Genomic DNA, 19,157 nt, shown 5'->3' on the forward strand with positions numbered 1-19,157 from the left:
AATGTTGTTGCGACTGGCGAAATTGCAATAAAAACATAATGGCAGGACAAAATGACATCCCAGCATCATTTGAGTTGTGATTATAAAAACATTTAAAAGAGCTCCTGTACAGATGGTTGTTCAGTTGCCCCACCGACTGATGTGTTTTTGTCCTGCCTGAGCACAAACAACTGGTGCCAACACAAGCCTCATGCCACAAGGCACGGCCAATGCTGGCAGCTCGAAGGAGACGCTCAGGCCATGCTTGGGGGATTACGACCAAGCAACTTGGGAGCAGGTACAACACAGATGGACCGTCACACAGATGGAACACACAGCTGGGAGTAGGGCTGGAAAATATTGGCCCATAAAATAAAATGCCTGATTTTTATTTTTTTTGGGTTGAAAAATCTCATTTTCCATTTCAATCAATTTTTTTCCATTAGTAATGTAACAACAAAACTATCCCTGAACATGACATGAATAAAGGTGTTGTTACCAAAGAGAAATTAGCCTGCGTCGCTGAACATGTAAACAAACTCCTGCAGTATGTAGGATCTTGGTACATCCAGGCAGATTGCCTTGATTTTAAAAAAAATTATCAAAAAATGGGGTCAGGGAAAATAAACCTAAGACTTTCCGATGATCTGAATCAGATAGTTATTTTTGTTATTGTTGATTTTGTGAACTCAGCAGTTCCCCACAAACAAATTTACACTTCAAATCTACTGGTGTGAATTCATCTGGCTGTGGTTTCAATTTCAAATATACACCAAGCAGGGCCGAATGGAGTTTACACATCATTTTAACAACGTATCAACAACACAGGCTATATTATTACTTTTTAACACAGTTCCTGAACTTTTAACACTGGCCTATTTGCAGTGTCGTGATCTCTTCCGTGTTACTCACTTTGGCTTCAACAATCTTTCATCATACTTTGTAAAAGCATGTTTATTAACGCTCCAACAAGAACCAATTCTAAATGACTGATGAAGCATTGCCTCTTTAGTAAAATAATTCCTCTTTTTGCTACCATGGCATCTCATCAGTGTAAAAAATGCATGTCAGCAAGATAGCTGATACACAAAAAAAAAAAATTTTTTTTTTTTTGATGATGAACTGTGTTGAATCCATAAACAATTATTCTAATAGTATCTTGGAAAAAGCATTTTGATTATGAATAGCTTTTTAAATTCAATTTGGACGAAAATTAACAATAAATCTAAATGATTAGCCAATTCCTCACAACCACTCTGATTGCACAGACATCAGAAAAAAGTTGATATTCAACTACATTTATTGTTCATTAATAAAACTTCTAATCTGTGTGGACCTCAACATGCACCTAACAAGCCACAAATTGGATGCTTAATTTTGAAACATTAAAATCAAGAGTGCAAGTTCCCAAAACGCTCTTAGCATAGTCGATCGGGTGAGTTTGTATGGTTTGGAGAAAGGGCAAACCCTTTTGAAACCGAACCCAAATTCTTGGCTACTGAACAATGCAAAAGCCTGCGAATAATTTCAAACACAATTCTAAACTGAAGAAAAAAAAATCCTGAATTACTGAAAATCATGTTATTTAATTTTAAATGATATTCATCACTGCAAAGACACTTAAAATAAAGACAGGTTCTCACAATATTTACAATGTTTTAACAAGGTAGGAAACACGCAAAAAAAATCTATATTCAATGCTTTATTTCTACAGATTAAATTTTATAAAGTGTCAAATGATCACTTCTATAACATTGCTAGAAAAAAAACCAACGTCCCATCCATCAGTGGTGTGCTAGAACATGCTGGATGAGAATATTGTCTTTGGGACAATGCTCATTGTAACCTCAGATTACGCTTCATGGCGCTACATTGCAAACGCTTCCTTTGCCTCTCATACAGAGGCAAGAGACGTCTTTTCTGAACATCCTTCTTCAAATTGGATCCCTCCGTGCAACTGTTCACACGCTCATGGGATTGAAGCAAATCCACTCGGGCTTGGCAGCGATCTGTGTGGGATCTGCAGTTCAACTATAGCACGGGACTCCTCTGTGCTCTGGAACATCCATCCGCAGTGTAAACTGCTGTATCGGATTTAACCCTCAAATTGCCTTGTTGGTCCATGTTGCGTTTTAAGTCGCAGCAAGCGGCATTCTATTACTCCAGTCTATTTCTGTCTAGCATTTACATACAGAGCTCATATTAAGCATGACAGCGACATCACAAAAAGTCAGCTATAAACAGTCCAAAAAAAGTGTGTGTTTGTTCGGTGCCGTTTGTCATCTGCAGCCAGAACAAAAAAGATAATTCAACAGTGATGTGAAAAGTTGACGAGTTACTTTTGATTCACAGTAAACCGAGCAGTTCTTTGTAAAACAAGCTAAAGAGAAATGTGAAAAAATTTCTTTGCATTTGACCCTCGACAAAAGGAGCGAAAGGAGTTTTTAATTCCTCACCATTTACGGGAAAAATATAGCTCAGTACATGTTGGAAGGGGTTATTGAATGCTGACGTTATTCTTCCTCGTTTCAATGCAGCTGCCGTTCCCGGTCACATTGAGAAGACAGGTGTCACAGCCAGTGACATTATGGGACTGTACATTACGCCTGTGCTGTATCAGGCATTCATGGCGCAATGTTTCATTGCGCATAACATGACCCGAAAGCTTCGAGGACAACCCACTGAGTCAACAGCGGACCACAGAAACGCCTTGAGCAGCTTGGTCTTCATATTCCTGATAGACATACTTGAACAACCATAACATGAGGTAGATCATAACGCAAAAGGTTCCGTCTCAATTAAAGAGTGGCATCATAAAGGCTGACAACATAAAAATGACAGTATGCTGCCTGTCGGTGATATCACGACACTTCACCAAAGTGAGTTGTCCCCCCCCCCCCATCTTCGACACCAATATGTAGCTAAATAAGATGACAGAAAACAACACCAAACATAAACGGATGAGCACTCTATTGTACTCGCATACAACATAAGTCAGAATGGTTGATGGGCGGTACAGAAAACATGATGTCTTTTTTTTCAATAATTTCTTGGACTAAGGTATCAGAGATTTGATTTGCCTCGCAGGATAAAGCGGAGCTGTCACTAAGCATGATCCAGCAGAAGCAAAGATAAGTAAGTATAAAACATCCTTAAAGTTTAAAAAGGGAACAAAATGTATATTTTGTATAAAAAGGGAACAAAATATATATTTTGTATAAATTGTGCTAAAGATGTTTATACAACAGATGGTGGGAAAAAAAACAAGGCCCATACAATATCGTTATCGGTGACAACGTCGCGTGGAACAAAACACCTTTAAAAGATAACCTCGCTTTATATGTTGAAACCTGATTTTAAACAGACTAACAATTATTGTCTGTTTATTACGAAGCTAACTTATTATCATCCTGTTATTTATGTCTTATGTGAATTCTTACTGCCACCACTAAAGTCTACTTTAGCCACTTAACTGTGGCTCAGGGAGAGGTCCACTCCAGAAACGTTGCAAATCCAGTTGTCCTGAACCAGGTATGGCTATAAGACCCATCCAGAATGGGATGACGAAAACGTTAGCACAGCTCACACACCACGAATGTTACTAGCTAGAAGATAATGGCGTTAGCTAACCATAGTGAGGAGCGCATACAGAAATCTTGGCAAAAATCTAAATGAAAGGGTTTGACGGCTTTTAGTTCTATTACTCACAAGCAAAGAAAAGTTATGACTGATGTCAAATCCACCATCGAACATATCCGAAAACGAAGTTTCTCGTTTTCTGTAACACGCTTTAACATGGAATGGCTACTGAGGAGTAAACATGTTTGACTGGACTATGTCAATTAAACATATTGACAGTCGTTTGAAAGCGTTTGGTGAATTGTTTGGAACGTATTGGTAAAACGTTGGCAAAACACTAAAACCAGAGCAATCTTTCCCAGAATGCCCTGCGGTACTGACTTGGCATTATGGGGAAAAAGTGCTCGTTTTTAGCATTAGGTATTCAAGCACATATTTAATCAATGAAATTTACACACATCAGTACATATTTGTACAGAACTGTAGATTTTGAAATAGTATAAAACTGACTTGCCATGCTAGTTTCAGTATTGCAATCAAAACAGTTTGTTCCACGAATTTACTCAAAATTAAGATTTCAAATACAAACACAGTTGACCGCTACATAACTCTTGATTCAGCACCCGCAGATGTGCATATTTGCTGATTTTTCCCCCCAAAAATGTTTCGACATTATAAACAAGATAGTTACATTTGTTCCAGGATAACCCCAACGCATGTTTTTCTTTGAAAATTGTACAATGAATGTAAGGTTGCAAGCAACAATTGGTTCAACCATCGATTAATCGCCAGATTAATTTCTTATTCTTACTTTTCTTATTAATCGCCAAATTAATCAATGATCGACAGGATCATTTTGAATAAAGGGATGCCCCTTTATTCAAAAACTGGATATTATTTCAAATTGACTGTGTAGAAAATGCATAAACATAAATTATGATCCAGTTATTTGTCCATAATGTGAAAATATGCAAAAATGTTGATTTTTTTTTTTCAAAGTAGAAAATGATTTCTTTTGATTTAACACAACGATACTAAATTAACCTTGGCGGGGCACTACAGAAACAGGAGAGTATTTACTACAATAGCGGGGGGTCGACTAGATAGACAATGTAAATTTCCCCAGTCTGGGACAAATAAAGGATATCTTAACTAAAGCCAATTGCAGCCTGAGATCCCCCCTTGAATATTTACGACACCACCCAACCAACGGCTGGAACTGTTGATCCTGACCAGAGCCACAGAGCAGGAAATCAGCTCCAGCACTCAATCAAGCACAGTGGAAGTTATCAGGAGCCCACACGGAGCCCAGGAGGGCAGGAATGTGCTGATAAGTGGAGCTGCTGACCTGCAACCCTGTCTCGTCTATCACAGCGTGTGGGATAGTGTGTGAGACAAGGACAAAACTGCCAGTAAAAAGCACTCATGACAAAAGCTTGATTGCGCATCACCCAGAGGGAGGCGTGTGTTGATAGGTGAAGAACGGATAACACCCCATGTGTTTTAACTAAGGATTTCCGAATGACTTGAGTAACAGGCAAGCTTCTGTGTTCATCGAACCACAAATGTAATGGGCTAGGAAATCTTAAAAGTCAAACAACTCAATCCCTTCCTGGGCCGGTCCTTTGATGTTGGCTCAAGTTAGGTCCCGTGAGGTATGACAGACGCGCTGACGTGTTCATCATGCGTGACTGATACAACTTTTGGACGGGTACAAAAATCCAAAGAAAAAGCTATCGACGCTCCCTGAATTAATTATGTTTTTGTTTGCAGTTATGTTTTGTGGGAGATTTGTTGAAATCGAGATGCAAGATGAAGGGTGAACCTTTTGAATCATACTGTTCTTGATATTTTGGGGTCAGTGAATTGAACAACCGTTAAGCTCCTCAAACATTAGGCTACTCTCTATCGTTGCGCTCAGGCCGAATGCTCGCATCTCCAAAGCCACTACTTTTCAGGGAATCAAAGAGCTCACAAGCTTTGCTTGATGTTCAGTTTCATAAGAGCAAAGAAAACTGCTTTGATGTGGATGTAAGAGGACAGAGTGTATGTATAAACTATCTTGAACGGATTCTCGTGCCAAATGGTTTATTAGATGTCAATGAATGTTAAATTGGACTTATGTCAGCAAATTACAACATGAGCGTGTCCTGCAGAAACCACAATGACTCAAAACGACTGCTGCTCCCATGACTGTCCTTTCATCTCAAACTGCTTCAAACAACAAAGTGTGTGACGGAAAAGTGGTTAGGACTGCACGACTGTCCGTGTTTTATGTTATGTGTTGTGTTTATTATTTTACTTTGTTAACTGTTTTGTTAAGCGCCTTGTTACAGCTGCCGCTGTTGTGAAAGCGCTATACAGTACAAATCAGCATGTATTGTATGACGGCTCAGGGAGACATCATGTACAGGCCAGCATGAATGGCAGCCCTTGAAGCGGCAACATAGCCATCTTGCTAGATGCATTCCATGCCTACACCGAATTATTTCCAAGACAACTGTGAGTTCAACTGAAGCAGATATCGGCAGTTCGTGCACTCTTCCTATGTCAATGTGGGCTATTTCTGGATGTTTTGGCTTGCTTGTAGACTCTCAATAGCGTGTAGGTTAAAGTAGAAAGGCTTGTCTGTGTTTTAAAGTCAGTGCTACAATTGATTCATTGGTGGATATACCATTTGCATTTTGCTTCGTCCACGGAATTGTGTAGATCTACCATCTCATTAGTTCAAGTCACATACCATTAAATGAGATTTTACATCAGCAGTTATTAATCATACTCACGGTCAGGGAACTGAATCAGGCATAAAAATGTTTTACTTTAGGCTCCAGTACCTTCGCGTATTATCTGTGTCCAACTCATATCACCTGGAATCAAGTGTTCAGGGGAAGAAAAAGCTGGTTGACAGCTTTAACAACGAATACATATCCATCAGACGATTATCATTCACAACTACTCAAAATGTTAGTGAAAATATTTTTTAAAACACGCTACTTCAACAATTTTCAGTGCAAAATGAAAGATTAAAATAAATGGATTATCGTTTTACAATGATAAATAACTAAATACAACTTATTCAAGAACTGAAAATTTACCAAGGGCTAACTCATTCACTTATCTTTTTTAACGTCACTTACACTGAATCCAAATCAAGATCAGACAAAAGCTGATGATCCCTTTTGAAGCACTAGCTCCTCACCATTGTGGTCCTCATCTCCAATTATTGCCATACTTTCATCTCTTGATTACTCATTCACATGAGTCCACCGAATCACTTTGGCATTCTGCCACATGGTGCAATTTAGGGATCTTAATAAAGCCTTAACCATGCAGACGCCCCCTGTTGGTTGGCTGACTAGTGGTTGAGAAAGTGCTTAGATAGGCAGCAGAGACTGCAGTATATATGTAAATATCATGGAAATTTGATGTATTCACTTGGGGGCAGCCAAAACTGTGATTATGATTAAAATTAGCTGCAACTATGTAGGTCTCTCGATCACATTTTTTTCACCTACTCAGGGTGAGTCTGGAACATATTTCCCATGATAAAACAGATTCGCCGTAGTTCAGTTACTTTTACCAGATTTTGAGAACGGATTTTGAAACAAAAGCTAATAAAATGCAAAGGATCATTACTTGACAATATTGAAGATGATGTTCATTGAAATATATTATCCAGGGCTAACGATAAAAGGCAATTGATACCAGTTACCTATGAAGTGAACACTATAAGTTTGTAGCAAATTGACAAAGAGTTTAACCTGTAACGATGATTGCCAATATTCAACAGGTGACGGCTGGTGTCCGCTGGCTCGGCTCGAGCTCTGACCCCCACCTGATGCAACAGCAACAACGTTCAGTGTGGCAGCTGCCTGTGATGCTGTATGCTTTACAAGTAACGGAACACGCTGACAGAGACAAGCGCGGCAGTTAACGAGCTAATCTTAGCAAACTGCTAACTAGCTGTGCCCAAAGACCCTCGTGGGGGTTACTGTACGACCACCTAAACAATGCGAGCATGTGTTCGATCTCTGGCCGTAAACTTCAAAGACCAACGTCATTTCGGGAATCGTCAACATTTCCTTGCGTCACGCGCTTACGGTACGACACTTCCCAAACGTTTTCTCTCTCTCTTCCTTTCGTTGGTCAAGTCAAGCCCCCTTTGCTGGCCGACATTTTGTGGTAGCAGCTAGGCTAGCTGCTCCAAGCTAACGGTTACCTGCATGAGCGCTTCGCCAGATGACAGCTTGACCGAATGACATTTTATGGCACACGAGACTAGTATAACAGCACACATACACGGAGGAGCATCTGCCATGTAGTCTGTCGGCGAAGCGGGTTGAACGGCTAACCCGCTTATCATAGCGCGTAAATGCAGTTTACTCTCACTGGGGTCGCCAAGTTACCTCCACTTGCACCGTTTTTGCTCGCTCGTACCCATTGGCAGCGGGCATGCATCCTTGCCCCTCCGGCGGCGGAAGGGGCCAAAACAACGGATACATCCACAAACATATTCACCTTGGGAAAAACAACGGTCCGTGTGGCGTGGTTCTACCCAAGGAAAAAAATATACAACGGGAAGTAAAGGTCCCCTTTGCGTATCTCCTGAGCAGCAGCAGCCGCCGCACTGCAATGGCAGGCAGGCAGTGGATGATGCCTTCCAACCTCCCTTTCTACCCCCTCCGCACGCACACTTCGGCTGGCTTGCCCGACTCGGTGACAGTGACAGGTTGGCTTGGAACAAACCATTCGGGCAAATTCGTGGGGGGTGATGTAAACTGGGATGCAGGGGGAGGCTGTTCACGGCAGCTGCAGTACAGCAGCAGAAGCGGCAGCAGCAGCATCACCCCTGCGTCATTCTAGTTTGAGAGCTGCGCAGAGGGCTTGGAATTCTAATAGCAAGGTTTAGAATTTCAGTATTTCAGTCTACCATAATCTCTTTATATGATAAACATTTTCCATTAACTAAAGTCTCCAAAAAGTATAAAGACCCAAGTAAGCCATGGATAACGAAAGGCATAGAAAACGCATGTAAAAAGAAAAACAATTTATATAAATTGTTTTTAAAATTGAGAACTGAAGAAGCAGAAAAAAATATAAGACCTATAAAAATAAACTAGTAAATATTATAAGAACCAGTAAAAGAGATCATTATCATGCACTATTAGAGCAGAATAAAAGTAACACACAAGAAATATGGAAGATACTTAACCAAGTAATCAGAAATAGTCCTAAAAAAATGTATTATCCAGAGTATTTTATCAAAGGCAAAAATACTATTTTGGAAAAAACTGCAGAAATAGCAACTGAATTTAATGAGTATTTTGTCAACATCGGCAGTAACCTAGCAAAACAAATTCCTGATCCAACAAACTTGTTTGAAATAGATAGATATGTAGAAAAAAACTCCTCCACGATGTTCCTTACTGCTGTAAAACAAGAAGAAGTATCAAATATTATAAAAACTTTTAAAAATAAAAAGTCAACTGATTGCTTTAATATTGACATGACAATAATAAAGCAGATTATAGAATATGTAGTGCGACCTTTCACGCACATATGCAACCTGTCATTCAAAGCTGGTATCTTTCCATCAAAAATGAAAATTGCTAAAGTTATTCCAATCTATAAAAGTGGAGAAAGACATCGGTTTACAAATTATAGACCAATATCACTACTACCACAATTTTCAAAAATATTAGAAAAACTATTTTCTCGCAGACTTGATAGCTTTATACAAAAGCATGCGCTGTTAAGTGAGAATCAATATGGCTTCAGGGAAAAACGGACCACCTCAATGGCAGTTATGGAGTTTGTGGAAGCATTAGCCACTAATATAGACAACAAAGAATTTACTGTTGGGGTTTTCCTAGATCTAAAAAAAGCTTTTGACACAATAGATCACAGTATATTATTGAAAAAACTAGAAAGATATGGCATTAGAGGTGTAGCTTATAAATGGATAAAAAGTTATTTAGAAAACAGATATCAGTACGTGCAACTCAACAATAAAAAAACGAATCAACTAAAAATCACTCACGGAGTTCCTCAGGGGTCAGTGCTTGGTCCAAAACTATTCATCTTATATATAAATGATATCTGCAAGGTCTCAAAACAATTTAAATGTGTCCTATTTGCTGATGATACAACTTTCTACTGTTCTGGAATAAATCTGAAACAGCTCCTGACAACCGTAGAAAACGAATTAAACAAATTAAAAAACTGGTTCGACAGAAATAAATTGTCACTTAACCTGAAAAAATCGAAGTTAATTGTTTTTGGCACAAGACCAATCAAACACCAAGCTAAAATTATGGTAAACTCAATTGAGATAGAAAGAGCGTATGAAACCAAGTTTCTCGGATTAGTAATAGACTCAAAACTATGTTGGAAGCCACATATCGATAACGTAAAAAGAAAAATAGCCAAAACCGTAGGGATCCTCTACAAAACCAAGGAAGTGCTAAATAAGAGATCTTTGTACACATTATACACTTCATTATTATTACCATATATGACCTACTGTGTGGAAATATGGGGAAATGCCTGCAAAACAAACACACTCCCTATTCTCAACCTACAAAAAAAAGCAATTCGAATTATTAATAGATCAAAATATACGGAACCCACAAATCCACTATTTATCAAATTAAATACGATGAAATTTTATGACCTGGTTGACTTTAAAATCGCCCAATTAATGTACAAAGCACACAATAACCTGCTCTGCCAAAACATTCAGAAGTTTTTCGAAATTCGAGAAAGCAGCTATGATTTAAGAGGTACCAACTTATTCAAAAAACTCAAAACAAGAACAAACATCAAGCAAAGAAGTGTATCTATCAAAGGTGTTAATCTGTGGAATAATCTCGAAACGGACCTGAAAATGAGTAAATCGCTTGCTGAGTTCAAAAACAAATTCAAAAAAATAGTACAAACAACCTACATCAATCAGAGTTAAAATGATAAATTCAAAACATTAAATATAATGATAAATCAGAACTAAGTTGATAAATAGAGAAAGGTATATAAATATCCATTATGAATACAAGAGAAAATTGACACAAGAGTGTCAGGGTGTGGAAGTATATAATCCCGATACAAACCAAAAGTTGTAAAAATATCACGGTTAAGGGTAAAGTATGAGCCTTAATGGAGACTTCTTTCTTCTTACTTTTTTCTTTTCTGATTGATATAAAAATGATTTATTAGATACAATCACATAACGGGGTAGGACTAGATACGTTTTTTACTTCTTCCTACTCCCTTGAACATAATAACTGTGTTGTATGAAGATTGATTTCTTTCTTTTTTTATCTACCTTATGAAAAAAAAAAAATAATAATAATAATCACGTCTTCTATTGGTATGAAAACGAATGGATGCGGATGCATCCAGCTCGAGCTGTTTTACAACAGCATCCATACGCGGTACTCTGTATCAAAATACAGATCGTTCCAAGTTTTCTGACGACATTCTACTTCCTATTTTTAAAAACATATCTCTGTTTGCAATTCCTTAAGTGGTCAAAATAGTCTCGTTTTTTTCTACCTCCGCGAATGACGACTCGGTGTAAAAAAGACGTAAATAAAGACAACCCTCCCCCATCGGCCTACAGATAATGTATAGTTTTTCACACATGAAGTGAAACTTCCTGCGGGACATGTGATGATACAGTTGGTAGTATCATCGTCCTAGGCAAACTAATGAGGTTGTTGAAAAATAAAACATTTACATATCAAAATCTTTAGGACATATTGAAATGAATGTAAATTTCTTCATAGATAGTTCCGCCCAGGTCATTCCAGTCATAAAAGCTCTCTAATATAACCACTTGCCAGTGTACCAACAGATAAGGGACAGATTTTCTTGACTGGCACCCACACACAAAGTTTTCGCAAGCTTAAGAACTGATATTTTTAGTGGGATGTACTGTAAAGCTTGATTTTTTTTTTAAATATTTGGATGACATTTTTGTGATACCCTGTTTATGATGTCCGTATCGTAGGCTCTTTATTTTAAGAATCATACCAAATTCAGAGATTACGTGATTATTATATTACTATGCCAAAAAAGAATAAATATTTGTCTGATGACATAATCAAGCAAGTGATTCATAAACAGAATCAATTTTCCTGAGAATGACTTCAATATTATGCACATAAAGGAAGTGCTTTACCAAATGTGACCTATCAGAGGTGGATAAGAAGAGCTGCCTCTGAAAGACACATACCTAAGATGTTGCATTACGTTTAGGAATCATGTTTCTAAGCCTCCTAATTAGAGATCTTATAAATTGATGTACGGGAGGCAGAGCATATATCAAGTTTGTCATGATAATGGCGCAATGTTGCTCTCGTGCCAAAACAAGCTTGCGCTTTATTTACTCGTGTAAACTTGTCCAGCATCTGTTCTTGGTATCATAAAGGTAAGCGCAAACACACATTAAAAAATGCTGGCTTGTTCTATCCCACTCGCTGGGGTAGCTGCGGATTTCGAGGAGAAGCGTTACGGAGAATGAATTAAGAAAAAGCTTTTACCCATAGATGGGTTAATTCTTTTTAACCAGCAGATTGGGTTGAGTATTGGATTTGGGGATTTATTTTTTTATTTTGGAGGGGTGGAGGGGGTTTGGAGATGGGGTGAACTGCTGAACCTGGCAGCCATTTTCAACACTAAGCACTTTTAAATTGAATGTAACATTTCCGCTGGGTAACGCTGCTGTCTTTAGACGTGATCATTTCAGTTCAAATCCTGGTCAGGGTAGGTAACATCCAGTCAGGTCCCTTAGCAAGGCACAATGCTGATTCCCAGCCATTGCAGGTCACACGCCTTGACAAAATGGTTGAGCTATGTCAAGAAGTGCAAATAGAATTTTTAATCGCCGTTATACTGAGAAGCTGTTAGCCAATTTCATAGTTTTTCCCCTATTGTTGGATCAAAATCTGACCCAATGTGCTCGATCAAATCCTCAACTCAATGCATGGGGTATGAATAACCCAGCATTGGCTCGTTCCCTTTCACACCCAGCACCCAATTTGGGTTATTTTTTACAGTGCATACAATGAAGCATCAACATCTGCTGATTTTTCTTATGTGTTGGACGCACATGAATACTGAATGAAATCTCAGTACAATGAAAAATTTTGGCTTTTATTCAATGCAGTTTTTCATGTATGTTTCAGATGGAGATGTAATTACATGCAGAGATGACAGCTCTAAAATCCACCCCACTGTCACGGTGCATAATACAGCTTTCCGTGCCGTATAAAGATTTAATCAATATACAGTGAAATGTAAATTGTGCACTGCACCAAACCTTCCTTTTACGTACTGGAGCGGCATCTCCAGAAGTACCGTACCCCTTTCTCTGCAGCACCCACTATTGTTTTTTTTTTATCACAATTGGAAATTGAATGACCGCTCCCGTAACCTCTACCTCTGGCACTAATGTGAGCACCTGGGGGGTGGGGGCGTAGCAGCAGTTGAATCTAATGCTGGGGGAGCACAAAGGTCCTGCAATGTTGCTGACGTAAGCAGACTTGCCGGAGACTTCACTGGAGGATAACAAGGAGCGAAGGGTGGGGGGGGGGGGGGGGGTTGTCTTGGAGGGAAGAATGCGAGTTGGCCAAGGTCATTTGAATTTGATAAACAAAAGGCAGTCTTTTTGATATCCTGTGGAGAAACAACATAGGATCAACACAAGGATATAATGTACAAGTAGGGTTGCACAGTTATTCAAATTCCAAAAGACATGGCAATGTAGGAGAATGCACTTTGGAGAAAAATGTTGGATTGATTCTTTTTAGTCATCATACATTCGCTTATGCCTGACATGATAAATTGATTATGCTTGCAAAGAAGAACGCTTATGCTTGCAATCATTAATTGACTATGCCTGCAATGAAGAACGCTTCTGCTTTTAATAAAGATACATTCTTTATTATGTACTCACATTCTATCCATTATATACTCACTTTTATAATCAAGAATGCTTGGTGCACTGTGTGGAAGTTTAGGGACGCAACCACCTTTCCGAGGACGTGGTTGGGAAGAGATAAGTGTTAAGACTAAACAGTGAGCAAGGGTGAACGGTGAATGGAGCCATCAACACCAGCTGCGGCGTGATCTTTTTGTGACAATTGCACACATGTACGTAATTTGCACTCACATACACACACATAGTCAAACAAGTTCAGTGTGTGTTCAACAGCCCCCACCCTTTAGGTTGGACACACCTATGTAGTAGCTTTCCCAATAAATGAGGAGGTGAGAGGGGAGATCGTTAGGGTTACGTGCGGAGAACTGAAACCGAACGCTTCTCCTCGTTCCCTCCTGGTACCTGAATTGAGTCTCCTGTCTCCTCCTTGTGTTTTATTCTTGAGTGTCAAATTGGACCAACCTGACAAAAAAATCATAGTTCATTTCAGTAGGTCAGTAGGATTTATTATTATTATTTTTTTTTATATAAGCATTATATTCATACAGTCTCTAGATACGTTCAGTGCTTAAAAAGTACGGCCTATGTTTACATATCATTGTTCCATGAAACATGAAAAGTTGAAGTCATAAAGCCACAAATGTGTTTGCATTATTGTAATCTAACGTACGACTTACTGATTTATGTTTACGCCGCATTTGATTGGAAGTTACCGTCGTGAACATTTCATAACGGGGGGGGGGGGGGGGGGGGGCAAGTGCGTCGGTAAACATCATTCACAAGCGACCGGCCTGCTCGTCCGTCGTCATCAGTCCATCATTAGTCAGGCTGGCCCAGTCCATCAGTCGCTACGCCATCACACCATCATTGTTATTTTAACTGCGCTTCCGTCATGGCTATAAATTATACTTTGTCAACGCTATTTTAGGACTGCCAGTAAAAAAACGTTTAGAAAGGTAACAACACACAATTTTACTTGTTTACAGTTTGGACCACTTTACACACACACACACACACACACAAATATGTACTGTATATGATTTCTGCTGCTTCTCCTGCTTCCCCTCCCCAAACTGCCCTTTGTCTTTGCTTTTAGTGACGGTTCGGTCGACAACAGAAAATCGCTTCTGTCAGCACTTTTCTATTCTTTTCTATTCTATTACATGTCTGTGTAATATTGTAATGCAGATTAATGTATTGCTTGCGTTTGTTAAAAACACCTGGCAAAAGGACCCCCCAAAAAATAGTCGCCTATTAAATCACAATGGCTATATTGGAAGGGAGCATAATTCATGTCTTTCGGTCTGCACCCTTCAGCAGTTTGAATAGGCACACCTTGGGCCACGGAGGGGGATAGTGTCACTGTGCAAGACCAATGGCTCAAAATGATCATCTGTTATCATGCAGCACAGCCGAAGTACTGGAGCAGAAAGTGCCCTGTGGAAATGCATAAAAGCAAACTTTTCAGAGTCTGCACAGCTTTGACGTGAGCTTAACGCCGCTTTATCTTTCCTCTCTTGAAGCCCTTGAAATACCCTCTGCTCAAGCTACACACTGCCTCACTGGCTCTGACAGCACAGAGGGAGTTTCACATGCCGTGCAAACACAACGTTAGCCTCTCTCTGCATCACCATTTAGATCCCAACCCAAACTTGCTGGGCCGAATTGCACGAGCGGAAAAAAAATAAGGGGGCAAATTAAAAATTCTCCGCATGTCGGCTTTTTGAGCGTGCTGCCCCCGATGGTGAACGTGTCACCTCCTCGCGGCACAGGTCAAGAAAACAGCGCGCTAAGCAAAGATTGGTGTGGCTACCTATGAGCTCGAATGGGTGCGGCTATCGAATAACATGGCCGCTGTTTAAACATAGCACTGCGGCAGGGGGAAATAAATGCATCTGTCCATTTGTGACGTAGAAGTAGTAAAAATGCAAGATACAGTAACTTGGCGTACAATATATCAACCACATATAGGTGCGCTTTTGGCCTGAGTACATTTCTCTGTTGTCCTTGCTCGATGTTTGACCTCTTGCATCAAAATCACCCTCCTGGCTTGACACACAAGCCTGTAACTTCAGGGCGAAAATGTCTTTCTCAAGCCTTCATAATGCATCCCACGCTGAGAAACAGATAGGGGTCCACGATCTAGGAAGCATAAGCCGCCTTGTAAAGTCAGCAATAAAAAAAGCACTTATCAAACGGTGACTCTGTGGGTCGGAAGATGAAACGTGCCCTTGGCGTTGAGGACGAACAGCTGTGAAAATGCAGCGGAAACACGTCTTGGTCTTGGTGGCCAGCCTTTTCGTCTAAGTCGATCCAATATTGGATTTTAAAGCATTTGAGTGCTCTTCAAAACAAAACAAAAAGAAATTAATAAATCAACACACCTTTCAATCACATTTCAAATCAATAGATTACACTCCAGCTGCACAAATAAAAATTTCTCGATATGTAGTGTTGTGTATTCTACTAATTGACAGAAGTGCACAGTTTGAGTAATTCCCTTTGTCTCGAGATACGATGTTAAAGTGCAGAGCAGTTGAGCGATGTCCAATACTGGGTTATTCCGGTTACGGCCGTGCGAATGGAATGCAAATCATACACCAAGAAAATGAATCAAGAACAAGAAGGAACTGAAGACATTTACATTAAGAGGCCTGGCAGAGCATCACCAGAGACGATAGCCATCCTCAATGACTACAGGCTGTAACTGACTAAAATATTTCCAACCAGGTATTAAAAAGTGAACGTCTGATTTCTGATTCTTAATTTTTTTTGTCCTCCCTTCAACACGGGAGACATACATACACGTTGTAATCCCTACACTCCACCTGATTTGGATGTGAAGAGCCTCAAATTAAAGTGAAGCATCTGCAGTTAAAGCACAATATTGTTTTGTTTCATTTCAAATCCGCTGTGGTCATGTTTAGAGCCAAAACAGATGAGGAGCGTGTGGATGTCCCAATATTTATGAACCTGACTGTACATTGGAACCAGGGAAGTTAGACACAACTATGGTACACAGCTTGTGAAACGAGGCACTACATTGAAGCTATTCAAAGCTTAGCAGGTGCTAATTGTCTTTATAAAATATCATTCGTTGCTGATCATGCCAAATGATGGTTGATAAAGCAAATGCAAAGCGAACATCATCAAAACGTGACGACATTTGAAAGCACAAATCCAGATTTAGTGACTCATGCATTTCAAAGCTAAATTCAGAAGCAATGCATCGACGACTTTAGTCTTCTCCCAGATGTGACCTATAATCCCCCCCCCCCCCCCTCCCCAGAAAGCAACAGCTGACAGCTCGGACTGATCAGGTGACTTGACAAAACCTCACATCGGCAGCCTGAGGATCATGTGACACCAGCCTATGCTGTGAGTGCAGACATCCCAAATAAAATCTCAGCCGATCCAACCAGGGCCTCATGTGCGCTAACAAAGAAGCAATCACCCAAAGTATGTTTATCCTTGCTAAGCTAATAACAACAATTCCAATCAGTTAATGTCAATGCATGGATGGCCATTGAGGTCTCCAGAAAGGAAAAGGTTGCGTTGAGTTGTTTTGGTTCCGAACACATCAACCAACAAGGCCACGTAGCGCATGAATTTAACATGATGCTCAGTTCCTTAGGGGTGAATAACAACTTTCAAAGCGGCAATTAATTAACTGACAGCTGTAAATAATGACAGGAGATCGATTATGTATATTTACTGACTACGTTTACTGAGACCCTCATCATAAAATACAGGAAGACTCATTGGGAAGACTCCTAAAATCTATTGTTAGTGAAACAGCCGCCTGATGTTAACTACACTTTTAAATTGCCACTGGGGTGGCTTTCATTTGCTTATCGGCTTTTATTTCTGTGGAAAATGCCTCATTTTGGTGGTCAGCGGCATTGTGGCAGGCCATGGTAAGTAATAAGAATAGTAAATTTGGAAGAAAAAAAAAAGCAAATATACTGCAGAAAGAAGAAAGTATAAGTCGGCAAAAAAAAAATGTAGACTGTATTAAATAATTTATGAATCCAAAATCCAACCGGAGCAAGATTCCTGCCAAGACTCTGTCGTTTAAATTTCTATTTCTTGGACACTTTACACCCATTTTATTGAGAATGAATTATATAGTATTAGGACACTATCATGCCTTTATGGCTGAACGTCCTTTAAGACATCGCCTGTGCCATGTAGACATCTCAGGGTGCTCTTCAGCATCGTGTAAGTAAAACTCTGCCCTCTGCAGGACTTGCGCTGATATATAAGATGTCCTGCGGGCTGCCCCATATCAAGAGAGCAAATCTATTTGAAGGTGGAGCGGTGGGAAAACATGCATGAAAAGGGGCGAAGGCGATTTGCGTGATTTCAACACAGTGCACAATCAAAGTCGTGTGAAGCAACGCAGCGAGGAGTCGGGCTTCCTTCCCCGCTGGTCTAACAGGATGGGAGCTCCTGCGTCTAAACAGCATATGGTTGCCTCCTTAGGCATCAACACACATGTCCAGCGACACATGCACGCTGCATGATGTACACTCTCAGTAGCAACAAAGGAGACATGCCTTGAGAATGCACAGCATGGACGCACGCGCTTTGTATTGGCAAAGTTGTTTTGAGGTAAAAAATGTGAGTGCATCGAATCAAATTTTTCCAAATCATTCCACTTTTTTTTCATTGGAGGGATGCAAACTATTACCAAATACTTAAAAAATATATTTTGATCTTATTATATTTTCTTTGATTAAATAATATTTAATGCAGGGTCACTAGCCAAATTATTTGTCAATGTAGCCAATTGTACTTTTTTTATGTTTTGAATGTTTTCTTGGTTCTTTTCTAATTAAGGCATTCAGAAGTAACTAGTCAAGACAGTATATGCTCATTAAAGCATCGATAGAACAAATCTTTTGCAAAGTATTGTATATCATATTCATGCCAACGATTACCCATGAAATGATATGACATTTACAGTATATTTCATTTTATGGATTGGTTGTCAAACCAACATGAAAAGATTTATGCTTCTTTATTTGACCGCAGCAAAAAGTGCGTTCGTGTCATGATCATCAACCCATCGTAATCCACAGAGGAGCAATGACTGAGCATCAAGCGCAGTGATTGATTAGGTGGTCTTAGCACAACCTTCCTCGTGCTTCACTCGTCACGCTCAACTTGCCCACCGTGACCACCATCTTCATTCCCACAAACATTACGTCATCCAGCTGCTTGCCCTTCACTTGACCTGACACTTGAGTGCTCAAATGGGATCTGTTGGACTGTTAAAATCAAGGAGCACTTGTTGAAAATCTCAAATCAGAATAAGAGGATGTTGTGGGACAGAAGTAGAAGCATGCTCGTGTGGGTAATGGAACATATTACGTGATGTTGTTTTAGCGCCACATTCCCACCAATCTGATGAGCTCTGCCATGTTGTTATAAATCAACCGTGTAAGACAATACAGTTGTTTGGGATTTATGTGGTTTCTTGTCTTCTCTAATATCATGATTTGTTGTGTATGAGAAACAAAATCCTGACCGTGAAAACAAATGAGAATGCCGCATTTGTCTCCAATCTGCCCCCGACAAGGGAAGGCTCCCCTGGTTATAATCCTCTGGCTCAATCCTTGAAGGAATAAACTATGGACGAGATTCCTGTACTTGG

The 19,157-nt window shown here is 39.7% G+C and overlaps 1 protein-coding gene across 9 annotated transcripts in view; it reads right to left on the reverse strand.

Annotated features, from left to right (window-relative positions):
- The window catches only part of tjp1b (tight junction protein 1b), a 69,940-nt gene that overhangs the window by 24,624 nt on the left and 26,159 nt on the right, over positions 1-19,157 (reverse strand). Inside the window, exon 1 of one of the 9 annotated variants that reach the window (XM_086108751.1) lies at positions 8,077-8,240. The exons of the other annotated variants lie outside the window; for them this stretch is intronic. The gene's annotated coding sequence lies outside the window, so the exon portion shown is untranslated. Of the gene's footprint in view, positions 1-8,076; positions 8,241-19,157 lie in introns of those variants that run through there. 9 annotated transcript variants of the gene reach the window in all.

The sequence above is a fragment of the Hippocampus guttulatus genome, chromosome 4, assembly GCF_054856545.1.
Source record: "Hippocampus guttulatus isolate MCC_2025c chromosome 4, RoL_Hgut_1.0, whole genome shotgun sequence".
Lineage (NCBI taxonomy): Eukaryota > Metazoa > Chordata > Actinopteri > Syngnathiformes > Syngnathidae > Hippocampus > Hippocampus guttulatus.